This window comes from Panicum virgatum, chromosome 6N, assembly GCF_016808335.1.
Source record: "Panicum virgatum strain AP13 chromosome 6N, P.virgatum_v5, whole genome shotgun sequence".
Taxonomy (NCBI): Eukaryota; Viridiplantae; Streptophyta; class Magnoliopsida; order Poales; family Poaceae; genus Panicum; species Panicum virgatum.
The window spans coordinates 193,728-220,050 of NC_053150.1; the positions used below are offsets into that span (position 1 = coordinate 193,728).

The following is a 26,323-nucleotide window of genomic DNA, read 5'->3' on the forward strand; positions in this document are numbered from 1 at the left end:
TATTGGTGTTCATATTGAAAAGAATGACAATGGACCTAAGTCATATATTTGGATGTCATCATATTGGTTGAATTGATAAATTGCAAATGGCTATCATTGTACACTATTGCATATACAAGCCAACCTTAGTAAAGATCAAATATATTGAATGGTCAATGAGAAAATATGCTCCATCTACCTATTGAAGAGGTATTCATTAATGAAGTCCAACTTATTCAGCTCAAAGAGGATTGCTCTAAGTAGAAGAAGCTCAGCTTGGCTATCTCTCTCTTGTTGATTTATTTCAAGACGACATTGGTTATCAAGTCAACACTCAAGTGGATTTCAACTGGATTTATACCTTAATCTTGAGTATAGGTATGCCGTACTATCAAGAGGGAAGCTAAGCTTGGAAGTCACTAGTCAACATGTGCTCTAGGTAGTTCAAAGAGTGTCGCGCTATCTCATCTTCTGTGATGTTCATGGCACTGAGTGTGAGAGCTCTCTGTTCTTAATCTTGTGCTAAACTCTCAGCTAGGTGTATCTCTTCTATAGACAAAACACCTACAACTCTTATCTAGTGACCAAGGCATTTATGCCCTAGCCTCCTAGTGCACCATCCGGTGGGCGGCCACCGGACTATCCGGTGGTGCCAGTTTGAACTGCAACGGCTAGTTGGCCTCCACCGGACTATCCGGTAAGGCCCACCAGATTATTCGGTGGAAGCCTGACACAGGGCAACGGCTAGTTTTGTGGGCTTGGGTATTTATACCCTCCCACCACCTCTTTGTGGGTTGCTGTTGCTGCTGCTTCCCTCCAACATCCATATACATTCAGAGGCCTAAGAAACACTCCCCAACTACTCTCTTTGTGAGATTGAGCAAACTTGTGAGATTATCGAGTTGGGAGAGAATATTGTGAGATTGTGTGAGCTTGATAGAGCAACCTAGCTTCTGAGCACAAGTTGGCAAAGCTTTCCGGCAAACGCTTTTGTTACTCTTGGAGGTTTCCTCCTAGACGGCTAGAGCGTCCCGAAGGTCACTCGTATTCCGAGTGGCACAATTTCTTGTAGGTGATTACCCCGCTCTTTGGAGCAAGTTTTAGTGAGCATCCTTCACAGCCTTGGTGGCTATAGAGGGGAGGCCGTGAGTTGAAAAAGACTCGAGCTCTTGGTGGGCGCCTCAACGAGGACGTAGGGACACTTGCGGGTGTGCCCGAACCTTGGGAAATAAATCTTGTGTCTTGCGTGCTGTGCCCCTGCTGGGAGCTTGCATCAAGCTTTGTGCTTGTGTGCATTTCCTTACTTGCATTTATCTTTATTGCTTCTACTACTACTCGTTTGTGCAAGCTCTTGTTGTGAGTGCAGGTGTGCAGTGCTGAACAGCTCATCACCATCAGAGAAATCTTTGTGACTACACTTCGTAGCTCAATAAGTATTCTTGTACACAATTATATACTTGGGCTACTTCTCTGTGTGTACGCACCGGATGATCTGGTGCGTACTGGAATATCCGGTACGTACTGGACTATCCGGTAGGGGCCACCGGACTATTCGGTTAAGAGCTGACAGTTTGTTTTAAGTTGTGAAATTTTATATTAGCCTATTCACCCCTCCTCTAGGTGACATCAAGGTCCTTTCAATTGGTATCAGAGCAGGAACTCACCGAAAAGCTTCATCGCCATTAGATACGATGTCGACACCTAGTGAGGTAACTTGTGAGCCACTCATGGTTGATGGCTCTAACTACTCTCAGTGGTCTACTCACATACTTCATGTTCTTAGGACCAATGGTCCATTTGTGGAGCAGATTGTAGATGCAAGCATATTGCCTTCTAGCATTGAGTGGGGAAACTTATCTCATGAGGAGACAATACGCTTGCAACTCAATGCTCGAGTTGCTAATTATATTCTGAGCATTTTGAGTCCAGATACAACTTCATGGTTGTTCAAAGAGTATAAGAGATTTGGCAATGCTCAAGACATGTGGGTTACCCTCAAAAATAAGTTTGCTTGCAAAATCCAAGAACAAGCCAACCCTCAGCAGAAGGACTTAGAAGAAGATGCAATGAGCATCTGTGATAGCATGGAGGACAAGAAGGAACCAGAAGAGCAGATGGTGCTACAGACACTGCATCTACCGGACTATCCGGTAGATCACACCGGACTATCCGGTGTGCCAGACTTTCCAGCATCAGCCACCGGACTATCCGGTAATAGCAGTGTGGCAGCAGCGACAACAGAAGAGCAGCGATGGAGACCAAGTGAAGAATCATGTTCACCTGTGTGCAAATCCACAGTCTCAATTTCACAGCTCTGTCTCATGGCAAAGAGCCATAAGGATTATGAAGAGAGCGAGAGTGAAGTGAGTGACAGTGATGAAGATGAAGAAGATGAGGATATTAAAGATGAAGATTTAGAATTTGGCAAGCTGAGCAAACAAGATCAACTAAGAGTGATGAAGCTTGTCAAGCTCATAGCAAAACAAAAGCACACTCTTGAGAAATAAGAAGATCTCCTAATCAAGAAAATAGAGGATCTCAAGGAAGCTCAAGAAGAAAATGAAGAACTCGAACTCAAGATCACCAATCTGAACCTCAAATGTGAAAACTTAAGCAAGGAAGTGGAAAATTCAACAATTGTCACTTCCAAAATTGAAAGGCTTGAGAGTAAAAACAAGGAGAGGAAAGATTAGATCTTGAAATTTCAAGACAAGCATAAGAACCTTAAAGAGGAAAGGGACAAGCTACTACACGAAAATGCTAAGCTCATGGACAAGCTAGACATGGATGAGATAGCACATGAGGTATTTGTGACTTCGGTAAAATCCTATGAACCTCTTGTGCAATATAATTCATGTTCTTCAATTGAAACTACCTTTGCTTGTGCTAACCCTTGCTGTTCAAAAGCAAGTAACTCTTGGGTTGAGCATGTGAGTGTAGAATCTTGCATTGATTCCATTGCAAACGAAAAAGAAGAGCTCAAGCAAGAGATTGAAAAGCTAAGAAGAGACTTGTCTGCACTTAAAGGGAAGAGTTGTGTGCAACCTGCTCAAGATAACCGTGATGACATGGTGAACAAGCTTGAGGAGGGTTCAAACCGTGCACAACTCACTCAACCAACTACAGACAAGTCTCAAAGTGAGAAGAGCACAAGTGCTAAAGAGCAAGCCAAATCCAAGAAGCACAAGAGCAAGGCAAAGAGGAGATGCTACTGGTGCAAAGAAAAGGGTCACAATGTCCAAACCTGCCCAGCCCTCAAGCCAAAGCTTGTGAGCAGCTCTGGCTCATCGGACTTTCCGGCAGAAGCCACCGGACTATTCGGTGATACCGGACTATCCGGCAAGAATCTGTCGGACTATCCGGTGAAGCCAGAGGCAGCCCAGGCTACCACTTCCAAGGCAAGAAGACCTGCCCAGTCACACAACAAGGTTGAAAAGAAGGAATCCCACACAAGCAAAGCAGTAAATGAACAAAAAGGGTTTAGACAAAGGATTTGCTACAATTGCCGCAAAAAGGGGCATCTTGGTAAGGATTGCCCACATGGTAACTTCACACTTCCCAACCTTGTCAATAAAAGGCATAATGTAACTTGTATGCCCAAGGTCAGCAATGGTGAGCCTAAGGTGACTAGTGCACCAAGGGCCACTAAGGCTATTTGGGTACCCAAGATCTATGTGACTAACCTTTGTGGACCCAACCAAGTTTGGGTACCAAAACATGCTTGAAGATCAACAGGTATCTGCAGATGCATTGAAGGTCTTGGCAATCTTGAGAAGTTAGCATTCACTCAATATTATTGTCTCAAGATGACTTCTTTCCATCATAAGCCAAGATTGAAAACTATTGAAATATCATCAACGTCAATGACATCATAAGTAATGTGTGCTTAACCAGATCCTTAGTGGCATAGGCATGCTAAATCTCTACGATTGCATATGTCTAAGCCAACTAAGTTCAAATTCCACTCCTATCCCATTTTCTTGTGTTCCTGTGATACCTTGATAGCTCTTGTGGAGCACATGCTTTAAATCATGCAGGAACATAAGATTAAGCAAAAGGGAAAGTTGAGGAGGCCAACTAAATGCAGCAGCTGGAATCCCAATCACCGGACTATCCGGTGACCATCACCGGACTATCCGGTGAGAGGAAGATTGGCTGCATCAGGCACTGTACTCAGTATATAAATTCAGAAATAAATTGAAAAAATACATTAAGTCTCTGTGATAGTGAGTTAAGCTTAAACCCCTGTTCAATTCCCTGAATAATCATATTTGGCCTAAGTATAAATTCTAATTCCCCAAGTTTGTCAGAAAACTTGAAGCTTGCACAGTGGTTATTCCTAGACCTTCTGCATGCATTTAGGGGGAGTAGAAATTATGCCTAAGGCATTGTGGTACTAACAACTCTATGTGAGTATACATGTAGAGCCTAAGTGAATATTGGTTGAACCAGTAAGTGTCTAGATGAATCGTGTCATCAACAAAATGTGCTGATATCAATATCCCTATGACTATAGTAAATCAAGGCCAAGGTATGATTTCATTTATGCATTGTAAGTGCTTTTTGGCCTTGTAGCTCCTGTGTGGTTGTTGGTGGATTAATGTATCTTGACCTCTAAATGTGGACATTTGATTGATACCTCTAACACTTAAAGAGCTCATAAGTTAGTCTTAAGAGCTTGGTGCTTCTAGCCGATAGGAGGTATGAGTCAAATGTGCCAACATCTTTTGTGAGATCGTTAATCTAACTAACTGTCTTTGTGGGAGGGTTCCTAAGGTTGAGCTAGTGATATATCATGCTCTGTCATGAGTTTGTCTCATGTAGTTTTATTTGTTTTATATGTTTGATTGATACTTTGCTCAAGAATGCCTTTTATGCCTTGATGAGAAAAGTATGAGTCAAACATGCTAATATCCTAAACAAGACATGATATCTACCCCCGCCGTAACTTCCAAGGGGTATCTACTCAGTGCATTTACCCCTCTTCTTTCTACCGAGCCTCCACCGAGCCTCTATTCTGTGTGACGACCAGAGGGAGATTCAAGGGGATCTCCACTTTCCTCCGTGGATTGTTGGAACTTTTGGTGGGGATTGGCCGCTGCACCACCAGAACATCCGATTCCACCGGCCTCTCCATCAGTTTTTCCCTAGGGGTCTCTCTCAAAGGTACTTTGTGCACTTTTGACTCGATCTCTCTCCTCAGTGCAATGCTTCATGTTTCCTTTGGTAGAAGTACTCCTACTATGTCTATCTATCATGCCCTAGGAGATCAAATCTTTTCCATGGATAGTTTGGGAGATCAACTAGACCTGGGTCACTAGGCACTACCGGACTATCCAGCAGCTGCCACCGGACTATCCGGTGTCACCGGACTTTCCGGTGATGGCCATCGGATTATCCGGTCGAACCCAGTGAGCTCAGGTTTGTGGGTCTTTTGGCTCTAGACTTGTTCTATGAGTCCCCAAATTTCATCCATATGTTTCCACCTGTCTTTGTGACAAGCACATCATGTCCATCTTTTGGTTCACCATGTTTTTCAATCATATCTATCTAGTGGCCTTCTAAGACTAAGTCAAGGTTCAAAATCCAAATCTTTGTATCTCAGGGCTGTAAGGATGGCTGGAGAAGAACCTATCAGGTAGTATACCAGGCAGAGAAGAAAAGTTCCAGCTAAAATATCTCGTCCCGCTTCGGGAGGCAGCAGCACTTCTTCTCCACTGGAGGACACCGATGCAGGTGGTCCTCAAGAGAGAAGAACCCTCAGGTCTACCAATGGATCTCATCAGCCTACTCCCGAGGGCAGATGAGGATTGAGGATGAGGGTAGGACAGCAGACACTACCTCATCAGATGATGACAGTGCAGATGATGCCACCTTTAGGGTTCAGCAAAGGCCCCATGGGAAGGGTCTGGCATCTCATAGCGATGATGAGCATGAGGGAAATGATGGTGAAGAAGAAGAGGAAGAAGAGCCTGTACCTCATCACAATCCTGCACCAGAGGCAGATTTGGCAAGGAAAACATCGAAACGTTACAGGCCTCCAAACAAACCAGCTATAAATTACAATGCAAGAGGCAAGTTTGAGGATATCAGAAGAGAAAGAAGGAAAGATTTCAGGGCTAAACAGAGAGATGCCTTCGATTGGAGGTTTCACACCAGGTTTCAGGAAGACTACTATGAGACAGTGATTACTTCTAAGAAGCATCCTGTGACAGATGATCAGTGGATTGATTGGAACTATATGACAAAGAAGAAAGATCCCATTTTTGATCAGGTAATTGCAGCTTGTGACAGGCAGCATATTCAGAAGATCATGGGTTTCAGACATGATTGGAATAAGGAGATCATTGCTCAGTTCTATGCAACCGTGTACTTTGATGACACTGATGCAAATCCAAGGAAGTGGCAAATGGTATGGATGACTGAAGGTGACACTCACTCTATTTCCTATCTTGATTTTGCTATAGTGCTTGGGATGGATAACCATGATCTAAACAGGCCCAAGATTCACCTAGAGTAGTGTCTCTCTGATAGTGAGATGAAATTTATGTATCCTCCAAACAATCAGGGCAACTTTGGTCATTCTCAGGGGCTCTACACCTTCTATGGATACCTGAACAGGATGTTCAGAAAGACCCTAGCCGCTTGTGTTGGTGATTCCACTAATATTTCCCACTATGCCAAGAATCTGCTTGCTAGGATGAGGGAAGTTGCACGACCATTCAGTGTGACCAACTTCATATGAGAGGAGATCAAGGCCATATCCTTTGACCCATATCAGAGTTGTGCGTATGCACCCTTCATTATGGATATGATCGACAGAGTGTCTAGTACAGCATATGTCTGTGATGTTGAGCATCGGCCTTTTCAGGTGAAGATGATGAAGCGTCCCATTGTTCTAGACATCTCTAGAGCACCATCAGCTATAGGTGCACCTACCAGCTCCAGTGTGCCGCCTGAGACTCAGCAGCAGAGACACTCCCCACAGAGGAGGAGAGGCACAGGGCAGTTTACCAGTGAGAGGAGAAGGAGCGCTTCACCTGTTGTGCAGGCCTTCAAGGCCATCATGGGTGCCCTCTAGTGCTTCAGGGCCAAGGACAAGGCAGAGAAGAGGGAGATCCGTCACCGCCAGATTGTTATAGATAATAGGGCGAAGAGTGTTCAGAGACACTTGGGCATAGAGCCAGCTCCCTCACCAGACAGAGAGCCTGAGGAGGAGGAGTTAGAGGTTGAGGAATTCCGAGTGGATCCCTTTGCAGGATACTAGTTTGGTCAGGGACAGGCTGGGACTTCGTCAGTACCACCACAATACAGCCATCCACCTCAGTTCTCTCAGCCGCCTTCATAGTTGTTCCAGCAGCAGTTTCCTCGGCCACCTCCACCTGGAGACATGCTTAGTGTGTTTGCTCAGTCTGCTGCACAGTCCTTGTTTGGTATGAGTGGTGCTTACACCGCAGGCTACTCAGGTCACTCAGGATACCATACCACCATGGCCACCACGAGCATGTCTGGACCACTTCCATTCACTGTGCCTCAGGGTGGTCAGGGGACCTTCAGCATGAGAGCCAATGGAACAGCTTCATTACTCTCCTGGTGTGATGAGTGATTGTCAACAAGCTCAAGCCCTCTGATGGACTGGAGATAGAAGAAGGAGAAAGACCTCAATGGACTGAGGCAAAAGCCCTCCAATGTACCGGAGGCACAAGAGCTCAGCGTCGGTCGGCCATGGGAGCTCGGTACACGGAGGGGCGGTTTGGCAACGGTGGTGTAAGCCCTCTGATGGACCGCGAGGCAACTCCGATGGACTGGAGAAGCCGTGTGCCACTGTGGTGCTCCAACCCGAGTACATGGCGCGAAGGTGTGTGAGGGAGGCTTTGACGGCTTCGGCTCAAAACCGTCACCCAAGCTACCAAGACTTGGCGAGTGGATCAAAAGCTCGTCAAGATAGAAGATCAGGCCCAACTCGGCCCAGGAAGCCCGCAAAATAAAGTTTCCCGATTTCTGACTTCAAAACCGGGGGAAGCTTCCGGACTATTGGCTACGTGGCGCACATTTAAGCGAGGCGGAGAAACCGAAGATGCTCAAGCCGTCATCGTAGTCGTCCGATTGTATCATTTTCATTTCAGCCCCTTTCGGGTATTCTAGAGTAAGGGTCTTTGTGTTAAATGGTGTCGTTAGGCCTGGACTATATATACCTAAGTGGCTGGTCATTTAGGTGACTCTTCCACTACTATCAAACTGTTGTCAGTCGAAACCCACCGGCGTGCAGCGACAGGCAACACGAAGAGCCGGGAGGTTGCCGGGGCGCTGGCAGGCACTGCTCCCTCGTCGACGGCCCGCAATTCCGGTGCGCATCGCGGCTTGTGAAGACGCATGGCATGCCACCTGACCTATACTTGATCAGGAAGGTGCGAACGTTCTTGCAACGATTAGCCTGCATACACAAACATGTGGAAACGTAAGTCCGAGCCGTGGTCGGCTCCCCGGAACGACTCTTGCATCGGCTTTAAAGAGCCGATCGAGTCCTGGTGTCAAATTGGATCTGCATCTATCCAGATATTGATGAATAAAGCAAATAACTGTAAAGCTGCTTCAATTAAATCTAGTCAATCTAATCCACGATGGTAAAAGCTTCACTGCTAGATCGGAACATCCTACACGTGACTGGGCCTAATGAACGTAACAGATAACTAAACCAAAACCCAAAACAGAGGCCTAAGAACTAGCAAGAGCCGATTCCCGGAACAATCCCTATCAAGGCTAAGATAAAACATCTACTACACCACCGGATCATCCAACCCGTTTGCAAGGCCTAATCTAACAGATATTACGCCAACTCTTGAGAATAAGAGCAAACCATAACAGATCAGATCTACTAGACATAAAAGAAGCAGGGTGTTGCCTTTACGCAGCTAGCTCTATGCAACAAGAGCTAGTATAAGATGATGACATGATCGCGTAAGACAACATGATATTTGTAGATGATAAGCAACAAAGCACAACAGATCTACTAAAAGTCATGCTACGAACATCAAGATAACTAGTACTACTCGCCATCAAAAATGCTTCAGTACGAGTAATACCAAGGTAAAACCAAGAACAACACTGCCCTGATCGCGAGAAGCGATCAGGGCAGCATGGCGCTTACTTGAATGAAACCCTAGGATTAGGGGTGGCGATGCGCCGAGATTGTTGTTTGCGAGACGTGATGGCGTTCTCTCTCTCTTTTCATGAATAACATAGGGTACATATTTATAGTCCGGAGACTTGGGAAACAATCTAAACTAATCTTGTCCCGATCGGACTCTATCTCTAATCTTAAACTAAATCTAAAGATACATGGCCCATGTGGCACAAATGCTCACGCAGGAGCCAATTTACAAGCCTTCTTAATCTTCTGCTTTAAGCCCATCTTGCTTTCGGCCCATAAATTAACCCTGTTAATTTATGGCGGTAACACATGCCCCCCTGGTTTTGGCAATGATAGTTCCAAAACCAATCCGTCGCTTCATCTTCTCGTTAATGCTCATTAAAACACACTGCAACCACCAAGGAAGACGCAACGTCTCTGCAACTGGCTCTTCGTAGAACGTGAAACTGCCGATCCGTCTCACCCCGAATCGGCTCTTCTTCATGGCAAACTCCTTCTTCCTCCCAAGCCAGTAGCGCAGAAAACCCCAGTCCTCCAGCCATGGCAATCTCTTCCTCCTCCGACTCCAACTCCTTCGGAGACTCTCCCTCCTCCTCTTCTCCTTCTTCTTCCCCCCTCCCTGCTTCTTCCATCGACTCGATCCCGGAGAGTCGGGAGCCGACGCCAGAGTGGGACCCAGCAGCGGCCTACGAAGCGCTGGCTCCTCTGCATTGGGATGCAGAGGAGTTCGATTTCGGGGTCATCTCCGAGGAAGACGAGCCCAAGACCGAGGGAGAAGACCTCCGGCTCCTATTCCAGGAGGAGTCGAAGAGCAGCGTCGAGGAAGACCCTTCTTCGGACGGAGTCGATTCCTCCTCGGAAGAGGAGATCGACTCCCCCTCCGACGACGACGAGCCGATGGGCGGAAAGCCCTTTCGGTTCCTCGGGTCCTCCGAGGAGGACAGCGAGGAAGAGAAGAGCGGCGGCGGCGATGGCTGGAGCGATTTTGGGTCTGAAGGCGGCAGTAGCGCCTTCTGCAGCAATGATGACGACGATGACGACAGCGACGACGACGGCAGCGGGGATGCACCGGCCCGAAGCCCCAAGCGCCGTAGGTACTAGGTACCTACGATCAGTAGTAGTAGGTAGCATCGTAGGGGTAGGATCACAAAGCCGAAGGATTAATTCCTTTCTAACAATCGGCTTTCCTTGTAATGACCTTTTATTAATGAAATCGAATTTCCTTCAATTCCGTATATCTGATGTTCACTTTCCAAAAAGCCGATGGCAACGCATCAGACTTCTATAAATATCCAAGAGCCGACGAAATTCAAACTAGAAGCAACCCGCATAAGAGTAGAGTTATAACTTCCACCTTGAACCGAACTCGAAACAAGCTCTCAAATCCGAGCGTAATTCAAAAACCAAGCTCTACAAATCCGAGCAAGAACTCTCCAAGCATCCGGAATTCGAATCAGAGCCCACAGCAACCAAACCCCAAGTCAACAGATCTGAACCATGGCAGACTCTGCAGCTCAGACAACAAATCCTACTGTTGATGATGCGGCAATCTGCGGCCCGAAGGTAATATTTGGCCTAATCCTTTAGTATTCCTCAGCTTATTAAGCTTCTGAAACTTGACACCATATGCACACTTCTGAATTTCTGAATCCTCAGGTGTCAGACATTCTCCTGCCACATCCTTCCAACCCAAAATCTTTCTGTCTTGGCCCACGAACTCATGAAAACCCCATAGATTTGATCTCTTGTGAAGCAAATAGGATTCCTTTTGTGAGTCAAAAAATTGATTTGAACCTCTGGGCCGACTGCTTAAGAGCCTGGCCTAACCCTCCTGAGAGCTGGATTACATGGTACAGCAGAGTAGCAAAAGCTTATGTGCCCTTGTGGCAGGATTTGAACATAGCCGATGCACTTAGCTTATCATTATCACCCCTTGACAAAGATGAAAACCTTCTAAAAACCATCGGCTATTTCTGGTCTGATGCTCTGAATTGTTTCCTCTTTGGTCATGGACCCATGACTTCCACTCTGCTAGATGTCACCATGATCACTGGACTAGACATTGGATCCCCTAATCCGGCTGCCCACAAAATGGCAGAAGTCCCCTTCAAACTTTCTTCCAAAGTAAACTGCACAAACTGGGGTACTTATATGAATCAGCACATGAAAACAAAAGGTCCAGTGACTGAGAAGGAACACACAGCCTTCTTAAATCTTTGGCTAGAGCACTTCATCTTCTGTGGCCTTTCTCTAGCTCCTACTAAGAACTATCTTCCCTTGGCCTATCACCTGGCCCATGGCAATCACATCGTCCTAGGCAAAATTTTCCTTGGAGAAACCTACAGATATCTCCATTTGATGACATCTAACTTGCTTAACCAAAAGAAACTGAGAACTGGAGGCCCTTGGTGGTTTATTCAGTTATGGACACAACTGTACTTTCAGCACCACATCCCAAACTTCCAAGGCCTGACCAAGAACTCCTTTCCTGATGAGAGTGGCAAACCAATTAGATGTACTAGCTGCGGCCAAGCTTTATTTAGTCTCCCTGGCAGTAAACTGAATTCAGCAGATGCAGCAAACTGGTTCAGAGTCTTCTACAAAGGACTGGACAATCCACTCTACTTTCCATTCACTGAATATGAATCCTTTGAAAATCCAACTGCCTTTAGACTGGATAATTTTGCCGATGATAACAGCACTCGGCATTTATACTCTTTGATGATTCGACTTGGCTTCCTCCCTGTTGGCATCAGCACCTCCAATAGAATCATCAAGCCAGGTTATGAATTTTACCAACCAGTCATAGCAGCTCGGCAATTTGGCCTAGGACAGGTCCATCCCCACTTCCATATTCACCACTTGGTGGAGAGTAGAGCCGATCTGCCTGATGGTCTCACCAGCTCAAGATGCTACATCATGTTCGATGATCTCCACATTCCAATACCAGCCGATCTATCCTTCACCTCTTCATCAATCGACTTCAGCACATGGTGGGGAATGTGGAAAACACATGTATTCAGGAAAGCTCTAGGTCCTCGACTGTAGCAAATTAATCCTGAATATGTAATCCCCGAGGAAGAGGTACTGAATCTATGCACTTTATTCCTTCCAAGTCCTCTATCCCTTTCTCTTGGCTAATCCTGCTCACCCTGTTGGCAGCAACAAGATGGTCCAGAACTTATGACCAGCAACGGGGAGTCATTCCACTTCCTTCCAACTGCTCCTAATGTACTCTTCTGCAAAGGATCACCATCAATGAAGAAAGTGATAATGATTATTCAGCCAGACTTACTTCAGTCGGCTTCCAAACGAAGACAAGCTTCTGCAATTGTTGCCCCCCAAGTCTTGACCAAGAAAAGGTTGTATCCTTGTAGCCAGAAGCCATCTGTGCTAAATCATTGGCTTCATTGTTCAGAGTCCTGCGTATCCAGTGGAAATTGATGTACCTGAATTGTGACATCAACTCACGGCACTGCATCCATATTGGAAAAAGAGCCTCGATCTCACATCTATATTCTTCCGTGAGCTGAGAAATCACCAGCTTTGAATCTCCAAAAATTTCCACCGCTTCTGCACTAGCTTCGAGGAGCAATTCCATTCCTTTGCGAATGGTTTCATATTCCACCAAATTATTGGTGCATGGGGCAGTCATCCTGATGGAGAAGGAGTAAGTCGCCCCTCTAGGCGACACCAACAGAATTCCCACACCGCATCCATCATCACAAGCCGATCCGTCAAAGAACATAGCCCAAGCACGAATGAATAGTGCGGCAATATCAGTGCTGATCCTGTCTGCAACAAGATCCGCCAGTGCCTGTCCTTTAACTGCTTTCACGGGCTGATATCGGATATCGAACTCTGACAATGCAAACATCCATTTTCCAAGCCGGCCTTTCAGGACAGGAGCCGATAGCATGTGTTTTATGACATCCGATTTGCATATGACAATTGTTTCCGCCGAGAGCAAAATATGACGAAGCTTCGTACATGTAAAGAATAAGCAAAGGCAAAGCTTCTCGATTTCAGGATACCTGGTCTCGGCGTCTAACATGCGCCTGCTGAGGTAGAAAACCACCCTCTCCTGGCCGTCGTGCTTCTGGACTAACACCGAAGCAATGGAAGTGTCACCCACGGATAGGTACACGTAGAACGGCCTGTCTTGCTGAGGAGGAACCAATACCGGAGGCTTTGACAAGTATTCTTTGATTTCATCGAAAGCTTGCTGTTGTTCTGCCCCCCAACGAAACTCATCATCGGATCTGATCTTCACTAAACCCATGAACGGCTCAATGCGCCCAGACAGATTAGAAATAAATCATCTGACAAAGTTAATTTTACCGATGAGCTTCTGCAACTCTTTCTTAGTAGTAGGTGGCTTCATCGTCTTCTCAGCTTCTTGACTCTTCAGGCCGATCTCGAATCCCCGTTCATGCACCAGGAATCCCAAAAATTGACCGGCCGACACGCCAAAGGCACATTTCTTTGGGTTCATTTTGAGCCCAAACCTTCGAGTCCGTTCCAGAACTTGGCGCAGATCTTCTAGGTGCCCCCCAGCTGATTTGGACTTGACCACAACATCATCAATATAGATCTCTACCAATTTGCCGATGAGATCATAAAAAATATAATTCATGGCACGTTGGTACGTTGCACCGGCATTTTTCAGTCCAAAGGTCATTACCAAGTACTCGAACAAGCCGACCGCGCCTGGTACTCTGAACGCAGCCTTGTTCACATCTTCTGGGGCCATGAAGATATGGTTGTAGCCGGCATTACCGTCCATAAAACTCATCATTTTGTGGCCGGCAGTTGCGTTGATCAATGTCTCTGCAACAAGCATCGGGTATTCGTCCTTTGGCGTCGCTCTGTTGAGATCTCTAAAATCGATGCAGACACGCCATCGGCCATCCTTCTTTTGCACCGGTACCACGCTAGAGATCCATTCTGCATACCGGCACGGCCTGATGAACCCAGCATCCAACATCTTCTCCACCTCTTTCTTGACTTCTTCTAGGACTTCGGCCTTCATCTGATGTGCTCGTTGCTGAAACGGCCGAAACCCTTTCTTGAGTGGGAGCCGATGCTCAACGATGCTTCTGTCTAGACCGGGCATCTCGGTGTAGTCCCATGCGAAACAATCCCGATACTCTTTCAGCAGTGCAATCATCTCCTCACGCAAGACCGGATCCAACTTTTTGCTGATAAATGTCGGTCGTGGCTTATCACCAAGACCGATGTCAACCTCTTCCAAATCATCAGCTGTCGTGAACCCGTATCCGAGCTTGCCGTCGTCTGAAAAACCAGCTGCGAACGCAGGCGAGTCCTCGTTATCCGCAAGATCAGCGGCAAACACAGGGAGATGACAAGAAAAATTATTTGGCCAACCGCACGGGCTGGCCGCTTCTATACTTCCATCATTATCCGAAACCAAATAGTCGATGAATGGCCAACTGCCAGAGTAGGCCATCGTATGTACATGATGTAACAATTCCGACCTCGAACAGGATTTTTCTATTTTTTGGGGCCGGTCGATGGGACCGGCCTTTCTACCTCAATTATACCCCATAGCATGTCAGGATGCTTCTACTCTGTGAGGCCAGTGGATAAGACCAGCCTCAGTCCGTTTTTTGTCGCTTCGATCCGATCACAATCTTCCAGGGCAATCCCTGAGATCGGCTCTTGTCCTTCCGCATCCCAGGCGTTCATGTCTGCGAGCGAGACCTCACTGGAGTCATCTGCACGGACCACCTCCACTTCATCGCCATCCCATTGGACGAGATACTGATGCATTGTGGAAGGGATACAACAGTTGGTGTGAATCCAATCTCTCCCAAGCAACACCATGTATGTACTCTTGCTGTTGACGATGAAGAATGAAGTCGGGATCGTCTTGCGGCCCACTGTCAATTCCACATTAAGAACCCCCATTGCCTCTGATGGTTGTCCGTTGAAGTCATTGAGCATTACATTGGTCTTGATTAGGTCGGCAGAAGAACGACCCAACCAGTGCAGCACTGAGTATGGCATTAGGTTGACTGCAGCACCGGTGTCAACCACCATCCTGTTAACGGGTTTGCCATTGATGAAGCCCTTGAGATACAGCCCCTTCAAATGTTTGTAGCTTTTTTCCTTTGGTTTCTCGAAGATGATCGACTGGGGGCCAAGATCCAACTGTGCAACAGGCAAGTCCTCCGGTTGGGGTGCCCGAAACTCTGATGGGAGCACGAACACCATGTTCACATCAGCCGATGGCTTCTCATCGGCTTTTGTCTGCTTAGGGCACCACTCTCTTCTTGGAGGGCGCCTTTCGACCCTTCGTGGGTGCTTGACTTGTTCCGCGAGGTCCGGACGCGTCTTCCTCAGCACGTCAAGGTACTTCACTTCTGCCTCTTCTAGATTGCGCAAGCGCTGCACTCTGCGCTTCTGCGAGCGATTAAGCCCGTCAGGACACCACCGCGGGCGATGGTACCTGTCTTCTTCTTCTGGCTCGGAATCACCCCTGGCTGACCGGTCGACATGTTCATTGTGACGCACTTTGGGCCCCAAGCGTCGAAACACCGAAGTATCGCCTGATTGTCGTGTCCGAGGCCTGCACTCCAGACAATCATCTATGGTGGGCAATCGGCTCATGCCGGAATTCCAGCAGTACCTGAAGAACGGGCAATGCCAGTGGTCACGTATAGCCTGGTGTCTTCCCAGCATCCTCCCTGTGCGGCACTCGTACTCCTCTTCTTCCGATTGATATCGGCGACGCAACTTGTGCTGATATTCATATTTTTTCCAGGAGCCGATCGGAAGCAGGAAGCTGATTACGGATGTGACGCACTTGCTCTTCAGTAATATGCTGTCGCCCTGACTTATTTTGATCCCGGGGCCATTTGCCAGAAACGGCCTCTCTCCTTTGCTTGTCACGATGGCGTACGGGCCCCGCCATGTTGATCTGGAATGAAAAATTCTGGCTCGTAGGAGTGAAGTCTGACAACTCTACCACGTTGGCTTGTGGGAAGGGCTTCGTGTCGACGTTCATCATGTGTTGAGCCAGAATTAATCGGCCTTGCTCGATAGCCGATTGGATCTGACGACGCAGCTCCTTACATTCACCCGTGGCATGAGTGAATGAGTGGTGCCATTTGCAGTACAGCCTTCCCTGCAGCTCTTGTGCCGTCAATAACTTGTGGTTCTCTGGGAGCTTCAGCTGTTTTTCTTTGAGGAGCAGATCAAATATCTGCTCTGCTTTGGTCACGTCGAAGTCGAAGCCCTTCACAAGCCCCTGCTGTCTGACCCACTTGCACGGGACAGGGTTTGCCCCCCGAGTCCACTCTGCCACGGCCACTTCTTGCTCCCCGCCAGAGTCATCAGATTCATCCGCCTGGGCCATGTTTACATGGCGCTTGAACTTGTCCTGGTACAGCTCAGTATGGTAAACCTCATATGCCGTAAGCTTCTGCACCATGTGTGCCCGAGAGGTGAACTCCAACTGAAAAGCCAGATCCTTGATCGGCTTAGCGAGTCCCAGAACAGCCAAATTGACTGCCTCCTTCTCTGTGATGCGCGAGGAGTAGCATTGGTTCTTGACTTCTCTAAAGCGCTGTATGTATTCCGACACAGTCTCTCCTCGCTTTTGCTTGACTTGGGCGAGGTCGGCAATCCCAGCTTCAGCAGCCTCTGAATGATACTGGGTATGGAACTGATTTTCCAGCTGCCTCCAAGTTCGAATAGAATCTGGAGCCAGCGACGCATACCATCCAAAAGCTAGGCCTGTAAGAGATTGGCCGAAGAACCGGACCCTCAACGGATCCGATACTGAGATCATCCCAAGCTGCGTTAAGTATCGGCTCACGTGCTCGATGGAGCTGGCTCCTTCTGACCCATTGAACTTGGTGAACTCAGGAAGCCGATACTTGGGAGGCAACGAGATCAAGTCGTAGTCACTTGGATACGGCTAGGAATAGCCGATCGCTTTCCTCTTGGGCAGGATGCCAAACTGGTCTCTCAGTATTGCACTGACCTGCTCCACACTAAGAACTCCTGGGGCCGATGGCTCAGCATTCGGCCTGGTAGAGTACTTTGCCAACCATGCTTGTTTTTCCGCGTCTGCTCCAGAAGCTCCTGGGTTTACCATCTGCACCGAGCGTGTTGGATTGACGCTGTCAGGGATGTAGGCGCACGTGTAGCTGTGCGGGATATCCTTGGGTGGCTCGGTGAGGAATTGGCCTTTCCCAGGATCACCGCCGATCTTGTGGACGACGTAGATCCGCGAATTTTGTGGTTTTGGAGCCGCAAATGAGAACAGCAATAGCGGCCTAGAATGCAGTGCAGCTTCCTCTATGTGACTCCCCAGGGTTGGTCCCGATGGAGAGTACTGGTTCTTGATTATCTCCTGGATGACGCGATGCGCCACGCGCTCGAGCTCGTTCATCATGCTCTGAGAGTGCCGATGAAGCGTATGGGCCACCATGTAGTTCATCTCCTGACATAGGGCCCTAGTGCGCTCCTCTGATGGTACAGACAAATCTACGTTGTCGAGAGCACCTTCAGGCGAGAACCCCTTCCACTTAATGTCATGGTTGTGGGTCCTCTCAAAAGAGCCGATGAGATCGGCTTCCAACAGAGCTTTGATCTCATCATACTTCTTCTTGTGTTCAGGAGGGAGCTCTTCATACGTGATGGGCTTGGGAGCGGGTTCTTGATCTTGAGCTCCAGACATTGTCGCAGGGGACGTTGTCGTCGAGAAGTGTCCCACCGGGCGTGCCAGAATGTGTTGTCGGTCGAAACCCACCGGCGAGCAGGGACAGGCAAAACGAAGAGCCGGGAGGTTTCCGGGGCGCTGGCAGGCACTGCTCCCTCGTCGATGGCCCGCAATTCTGGCGCACGCAGCGGCTTGTGAAGATGCAGGGCGTGCCACCTGACCTATACCTGATCAGGAAGGTGCGAACGTGCTTGCAACGATTAGCCTGCATACACAAACACGTGGAAACGTAAGTCCGAGCTGTGGTCGGCTCCCCAGGACGACTCTTGCATCGGCTTTAAAGAGCCGATCGAGTCTCGGTGTCAGATTGGATCTGCATCTATCCAGATATTGATGAATAAAGCAAATAACTGTAAAGCTACTTCAATTAAATCTAGTCAATCTAATCCACGATGCTAAAAGCTTCATTGCTAGATCGGAACATCCTACACGTGACTGGGCCTAATGAACGTGACGGATAACTAAACCAAAACCCAAAACAGAGGCCTAAGAACTAGCAAGAGCCGATTCCCGGAACAATCCCTATTAAGGCTAAGATAAAGCATCTACTACACCACCGGATCGTCCAACCCGTTTGCAAGGCCTAATCTAACAGATATTACACCAACTCTTGAGAATAAGAGCAAACCATAACATATCAGATCTACTAGACATAAAAGAAGCAGGGTGTTGCCTTTACGCAGCTAGCTCTATGCAACAAGAGCTAGTATAAGATGATGACATGATCGCATAAGACAACATGATATTCGTAGATGATAAGCAACAAAGCACAACAGATCTACTAAAAGTCATGCTATGAACATGAAGATAACTAGTACTACTCACCATCAAAAATGCTTCAGTACGAGTAATACCAAGGTAAAAGCAAGAACAACACTGCCCTGATCGCGAGAAGCGATCAGGGCAGCATGGCGCTTACTTGGATGAAACCCTAGGATTAGGGGTGGCGATGCGCCGAGATTGTTGTTTGCGAGGCGTGATGACGTTCTCTCTCTTTTCATGAATAACATAGGGTACATATTTATAGTCCTGAGACTTGAGAAACAATCTAAACTAATCTTGTCCCGATCGGACTCTATCTCTAATATTAAACTAAATCTAAAGATACATGGCCCATGTGGCCCAAATGCACACGCAGGAGCCGATTTACAAGCCTTCTTAATCTTCTGCTTTAAGCCCATCTTGCTTACAGCCCATAAATTAACCCTATTAATTTATGGCGGTAACACAAACCCTAGGCTAGGTTTCCATGCAGCCAAGTGCTTAGAGAGAAAATCGGGTGCTAATCTAGGATTTGGAGTCCCCTAGGCTAGTACTTTGCATCAAGAGGGAAGGATGAAGGGTGGTAGGCTATAGGGATCTTGTATGAACCTATTTCCACTTCAATTCCAGCAAGATTCGTCGTCAATTTGAGTGCTTGTGTGCAGTCCTCTCCCTCTCCCTTCTCTAGTTTGGTTTTTGGGTTCAATCCTTGGCTTTTGAGTGCTTGTTTTGGCCATGGGTGAATCCCTTCTTTTGCCGGTGTTTTGGACTTGCTAGGACGTGGAGATTATGCCCTAGTGCATCTCAAACCTTCAGGTTTGCCACGAGCAAGTTGAATTTGAGCTTTCCCCCTTCTTGCCCAAATATTGCCATCTTCACGAGATCTGAAATTCCCGCTAATCCCGTGATCATTTTGAGTTGATCTTCTGGGAGAATCTTTGGAGTAGTGTCAGAATAGCCTGTGTAAAAGCTCATGAAGATTGGACAAGATTTGGTCACATTTTGGTTTTGATTTGCTCGAATTCCAGATTTTCAATGGACTATCCGGCCCTATCACCGGACTATCCGGTTTCACCAGACTATCCGGTGCAGGCCACCGGACTATCCGGTGCCGGTCGCTGCCCGGACCTCTACCGGACTATCTGGTGGGCTTCACCGGACTATCCGGTGTCACCGGACTGTCCGGCGTGCCCCACCGGACTATCCGGCAGAGCCTGGGTGGCTGCTGTTTCGCCTGCGTTTACGGTTTGTTCACTCCGTGCTTTCGCTTCGACCTTGCTTTTGGTGTTCCTCACCTCTTGCCCATACTCTTTGCTTGCTGTTTGACAGTGAGACGCATTTCGGTGCGGAGTGGCAAAGTGAGACACTTGTCGCATGAGTTGTTGCTCGACTTGCCTTGCGATCATTCTCTTGGTCGGTGAGACAAGGTTCTTCCGCTATGTTTGGCTAGGTACGTATCCGATCAGTGGACGGTGCCTAGTGCTCTGATTTTGTTTGTTTGCACCGAGGGGGTTTGAGGTTGAGTTTTCAAGTGCTCCTATTCACCCCCCTCTAGTCGCACATCTCAGTCCTACAAGTGGCATCAGAGCCGGTTAGGTTTCTCCATACCTTAACGGGTGACAAAACCGTAGCGACGATGACTTACTCCGGGAAGATTCCGGTCCTTGGCTATGATGGCTATCTGAAAGCGATCGGGTGCTCTAGCCTAAGAGGGGGAGGGGGTGAATTAGGCACTCTAAAAACCTTAACCTATGGCTCCAAATAGTTTGCACAAAACTTAAACTAAAACAAGCTATCTAGATGTGCAACTACGGTTCACCTTAGTGTGAAACCCTCATCCCAAAAGAGTTTTGCAACCTATGGCCAAACCTAGCAAGATATTACACTAAAAAAGTAAAGGCACACAAGTTGAAACATGAAATGCGGAAGCTTAAACAGAGGGATGAGAGGAAGCGAACTCTCGACACGAGGATTTATCCCGTGGTTTGGATTGCCACAAAGGCGCCCCTACGTCCATGTTGTTGAAGCACTCACAAAGAGTATCGCTTCCCGGTAATCAAATCTCTTCCGTGAACACAATCATGGTCACCTTGATTCCGATCTTCACTAAGAGAGATTGCCCACGAAGGAGGGGTCTCCGTCCCCCTCACAATGTTGTCGACGCTGCTCCACACCAAGCTGGAGGGTTGTTGACTTGCCGGCGTGCTATCAATTGCTCCAAGAGGCCGGCTCACCATAATACAAGTGTGGTTCACTCTAGAACCAGCCACAAGCATCTCAACCTTGCTTGTTCACTCACTCAAGAGCTAATCTAGCACTCACACTTTACAAAGCTAGTTCTAAAACCTAAGGATATGATCCATGAGCTCTTGTATGGCTTGGAGGTGTTCTTGGGTGTGTGTATGACTTCTAGCAACTCCAGCAAACTCAAAACAGCCGGGGTGAGGCATATATATAGGCCACCAACTCGAACTAGCCATTACTAGCTTTTAGCCAGTTTCTGCGTAGGCATCGGAACTTCCGATGCATAGGGCATCGGTTCTTCCAGTCACTCTGCACTCTGAAGTAGCCGTTGGCAACTCTAACACTTCTGCAGCTGAGTTGGCAACCACCGGTTTAACCGATGACTTAGTGTCGGTTCAACCGGTGCCTCTTGATCTCCATGTAGCCATTGCCCTTGCTGACGTCATTGAACCGACGCCTTGCTCCGACACTCCACCGGTTCAACCGGTGCTGAAGGCGTGGCTCCCTAGCGATTGACATCGTCTCTGGAACATAGTACGATGATTGCACCGACGCTTCTCTTGACACCGTCGGTTCACCTGGTGCTTCATTCTTTCTTAACTTGATCTCCAGAGGCGCTCAGTCTTGCACCAAAGCCAGGCCGTCGGATCTTCCGACAACTGTCGGATGCACCGATGCTATAGGCATCGGTTTTTCCGGTGCTACTGGTTTCAGTAGAACTCGTCCAATTCAATGTTTCTTTGGGTTCTTTCTTCGTGTATTTGTTTGTATGTCCTTTTTACATCATTCCTGGGATCTAGAAATGTTCACTCAACAAAACCATTAGTCCCGCGTTCTCATTCAATCACCAAAATTACTCGAAATGGCATAAATGGTGCCATGTTCGTTACAATCTCCCCCTTTTTGGTGATTGATGACAACACAATCAAAGCAAGCATAAAATTTATAAGAATTGACAAATTTAACCACTTACACTTGCTTGGATGCTTACCATCATCCAATGACAGTTTGGCCTCCCCCTAAAACCATGATCCCCCTTTGTTCCTCCCCCTATTTACTACTCTTCTCTCATATGTTGACTTGATCTAGTCGGCATTTTCCCCCTTTGGAATATACTTTTCATTCTTGGGAACATCTCTCCCCCTTTATTGGGAACATGCCTTGCTTTGATCCACATTTCTCCCCCTTTGGAATCAAATCACCTAAAAGGTCTTGCACCTAAAAGGTCTTGCAAAACAATATAGCTCAAGAGAAGATTAGTAGTATAGGGAGTTAGTTTCATGACTTATGATCCAATTGTATGATATCAATGAAGATACCAATTGAAAATTTACTATGATGGATCACAAAATCACGAAACTAGCATGACATGGACTAAGCTTTCCACAAGTGTGTACACAACATGATAATGTGAAAATCAAGTGTACAACTAAAAGATTCAACAAGAAAACTTAGATCATATCATGCATGGAGGTAGCTCTAAAAAAGATAAGAAATTGACAATTATACCAATTGAATGAGTTTAGAACCTTGCATACCTCCGGGGGTTACTTTGTTTACCTTGCATGTACCAATTGAAAGTGACTTGCAACCAATTGAAAGTCTTTAAACAAAGAGCACTTGGTACACCAAGATTAAGCAAATGTATGAGCACATAGCCTTTGAACTTAGATATGAGCATTTAAGTTCAATAGAGCATGGCTCAATATGCATGAAGCACAATCTATCTAATCACTCTTATAGAGTTGTTTGTTCACATTAATCGTGAATAACATTCTCTTAGAGTGTTAATTCCATTGAGAGACTATAAAAGATAAACTTGCAAACATGTTAGTCTCAAAATCACAACCTATAGGATTTAGTGTGCATTTAGTGTTTGAATCAACAAGCAAAATGTGTGCACATTGATTTTGACTCAATTGGGAAGTTTATTCTATAGCTTGTGTTCATTGTACACATATGAAATACATACCTCATGAGGTCCATGTACCATGAAGGGTAAACTTGTGTAGCTTTCAACACACTTATCAAACCATGTAGGTTGCTCATGGGTTAGAATCATGACACAAGCAACCCACCATATATAACACTAGGAGATGCAATATAAGCAAACATCCTAGCAAAAGCAATGGATCTACATGATACTTGAATTGAAATCTAGCTTCCATTACCTTATGGGGGATTTGGGCAACAAATATCCAAATTGTGAGCTTAGCTTGTTTTGGCTTGAACCTTCACTTCAACTTGTAAGCTAAGCCTCCAAATCCCCCGAAGCCGTTCTTGGCTTTAAGTCTCCTTTGGAACCCACACCATTTGAGGCCCCTTCAAGTTGGTGATGATGTCCTTGGGCACCCAAATGGAGTGGTTCCAACTCCTTTCCTTCTTCCCAACCTTGTGAGCAACCACCTTGCCATTGGTCTTCTTTTTGTTGACATAGGAGGTGCTATTGCTTTTGTTCCTCCGGTTGGGCTTGGTGTAGATGAGAGACCTCTTGATTGTGAGTTTCTTCTTGTTCTTCTCATCCGAAAACTTCTTCCTTGGTTGTGGACACTTGTTGGACTTGTGGCCTTCTTTGTGGCACTTTGAGCAAGTCACGGTGGACCCCTTCTCAAGCTTCTTCACTATGTCTTCACGGTTATCTTGAGAAGGTTGAACATTGCTCTCTATGCTCTTGCCCTTCAATCTATACAAGTCCTTCATGAGCCTTTCCACTTCTTGCTTGAGCTCATCATTCTCCATGGCAATGAGATCATCACATGATTCTACAACAACATTCTCATAGCATTTCTCATTGCAAGGGTTAGAGCAAGATTAATCAATTAAATCAATGCAAGAAGTTGAAGCATCTATCCTAGAAATTGGAATTGCACAAGGGATAGTTTGCTTCATTTCCAAAAAGTCATTAGTATCATTAATGCTCTCAAATTTTAATTTGAGCTCTTCATGCTCCTTGCTAAGCAATTTGAATTTGCACATCAAATCTTCAAAATTTGTAGCAATAGAAGTATGTAGATCATTGAGAGCATTAAGGTTTTTAATTTCTTTTGATTGCTTCTTAATGACTTTTTGGTGCTCATGAACAAAGTCAAGAAGTTCATCAATTGAAGGAGAGTCGGAGTCATCATCACTTACATCGCTATCCATACCTTTGGCCATAAAACAGGTGTTGGATGATGATCCCATGCAGGTGGTGAATTTCTTATTTGATTCATCACTTAAACTTGCACTTGATTCTTCACCACCACTAACCCATTCACCAAATATGGCAAATGATTCATGCTTGGGCTTCTTCTCCTTCTTTTGCTTGTTCTTCTTGAATTTCTTCTCAACTTTCATAAGTTGATGGCGAGGCCCATCTTTGAGGAAAACCATATACCCCATTGAGTTGATTTCCTTCAAGCATTTGTTCATCTTCTTTACTTGCTTGTAGAGGTTGGGGTGCATTGGCTCTTTATCATCACTTGAGGAGCTTCTTGTTTCCTCTTCTTCCTCATCACTTGAGCTCATGGGCGATCACCTTGCTGAGGACTTGATTTGGTGTCATTGTGTTGAGATCTTTCTCATATAGAATTGTGGTCACCAAATCATAGTCCGGCCTTCGGAGTGAGTGAAGGATCTTGCGAATGAGTTCCAAGTCTTCAATTTGCTTTACACTTAGGGAATTGATCTCATTCACAAGAGTGTTCAAACGTGAGTACATAGATTTGGCATTCTCATCATCAAGTTGCTTAAAGCTATTAAACTTATAAATGAGAACATGATATCTTTCGTTGGCAACATCCTCCATGCCCTCATGGTTCTCAATGATAGTCTTCCATAGCTTTTGAGCATTTTCACAAGAATAAACACAATTGAACACATTGTCACTAAGAGAAGACAAGATGGAACTAAGAGAAGACAATATGATTCATTTTTATAGCTTAAATTGGTGTTGTCTAGCATGTTTTGGGCATTAAACAATGCTTTAGCTGCTCTTTATAATTTAAAGTAAGCCTAAGCCCTGATTTGGAAGGAAAAGGAAGAGTTGCTAACATATTTGCTTGATTAGAGGGAGGGAGAATGAGACTGGGGTTTGTGGGTGTTGAATTGGGGTAAAACTAAAATAAAGAAATCCAACTCAACTCAAAGATGGCGCCACGATGGGGATTAGAGGAAAGGAAAAGAATTTATAATTTTTCTTTGTACTAATGATATAGAATTTTTCATTGTTAGTTTTAATTGATGATTTTTACCTATATAATAAGTTGTGCAATAATACAGTTCTTCATGTTCGCATTTTGATTGTAGGTAGCTTGTTCGGTTCTTCACATTTTATACGTGGTTCTGCATTAGGCAATAATATAGATATGATTAGGTAAGAATGTGCTATTAGATAGGCAATGATAATTGTCCTAAAAGCAAAAGTTATCCTACTATTATTTTTTAAATTGTCCTAAAAAGCAATAGTTATCCTACTGTTATTTTTTATCTCCTCCGTTTATGTGTACATGCATGATCTATTGTTTTCAAAATCTTTAGTTAGTTGTTGGATAATTCAGTTCCATCATACATAAACTATTGTAGCTGCCCAACAATTGCAGCTGCTGGCTCTAGATTTCCTTCCCCTCTTTTCTAGACACCATGCATCATTATGAGTTGGTGACCTGCAAATTCTGCATTTGTCTTCCTCTTTGGTTCAACATTCACCCCCTTAGACCTTAGCCTTTTCTCTTTTTTTGCATGCACTTAACTGTTACTTTTTCTGGTTCCCTACAATCCACTTCATTAAGCAATAGTATGATTATAATTAGGCAAGCTAATTAGCTGATTTAGTACAACATTATTGTTATATAAAGAATGTCAAAAGTAATGAGGAATTTTATATAATTTTCCATTTAACCATTATATGCAATCAACATTGAAATTAGAGAGTGCATTTCCATGTTCCTCGTTGTTAGTTATTTAAAATTTAGATCCAATTGAACCATATTTCTTTATCAGTGATCAAACTGAAAGATTGCTACCTCTAGTGCTGCTGTGGTGGTGGGCCAAATGACATGCTGAATAGTTCAATCATGGGAGTGTTTTTTCCTTAGGATGTATTTTCTTTGTGCTTCTATTTACCTGCAACTTCCATTCAGTTTGATGACTCAAATGGAACTGAAAAGCTTAACTGGGGCTATTGATAACCCAGCTAAAATACTTTATCCCTATCTAGTATGATTTACTATTGATGTATGCTAATCAATTGGATTCTAATAATTAGTATTACAGTTAATATGATTTTTATGATACGACTGTGTGCCAAACAATACATTTATTTATTAGACAAAATGATACACTTCATTAGGCACTCATATGGTTTTAGTTATGCAATAATATGATTTTGTTTAGGCAATAATATGGTTTTGAAATCGAAGAATAATGCATTTCATTTGGTAGGGGTTTTTTAGCAT

At 45.6% G+C, this 26,323-nt stretch overlaps 1 pseudogene; it reads left to right on the forward strand.

The window, feature by feature from the left end:
• LOC120679657 overlaps positions 1 to 26,323 on the forward strand; it is a 61,087-nt pseudogene that overhangs the window by 22,512 nt on the left and 12,252 nt on the right.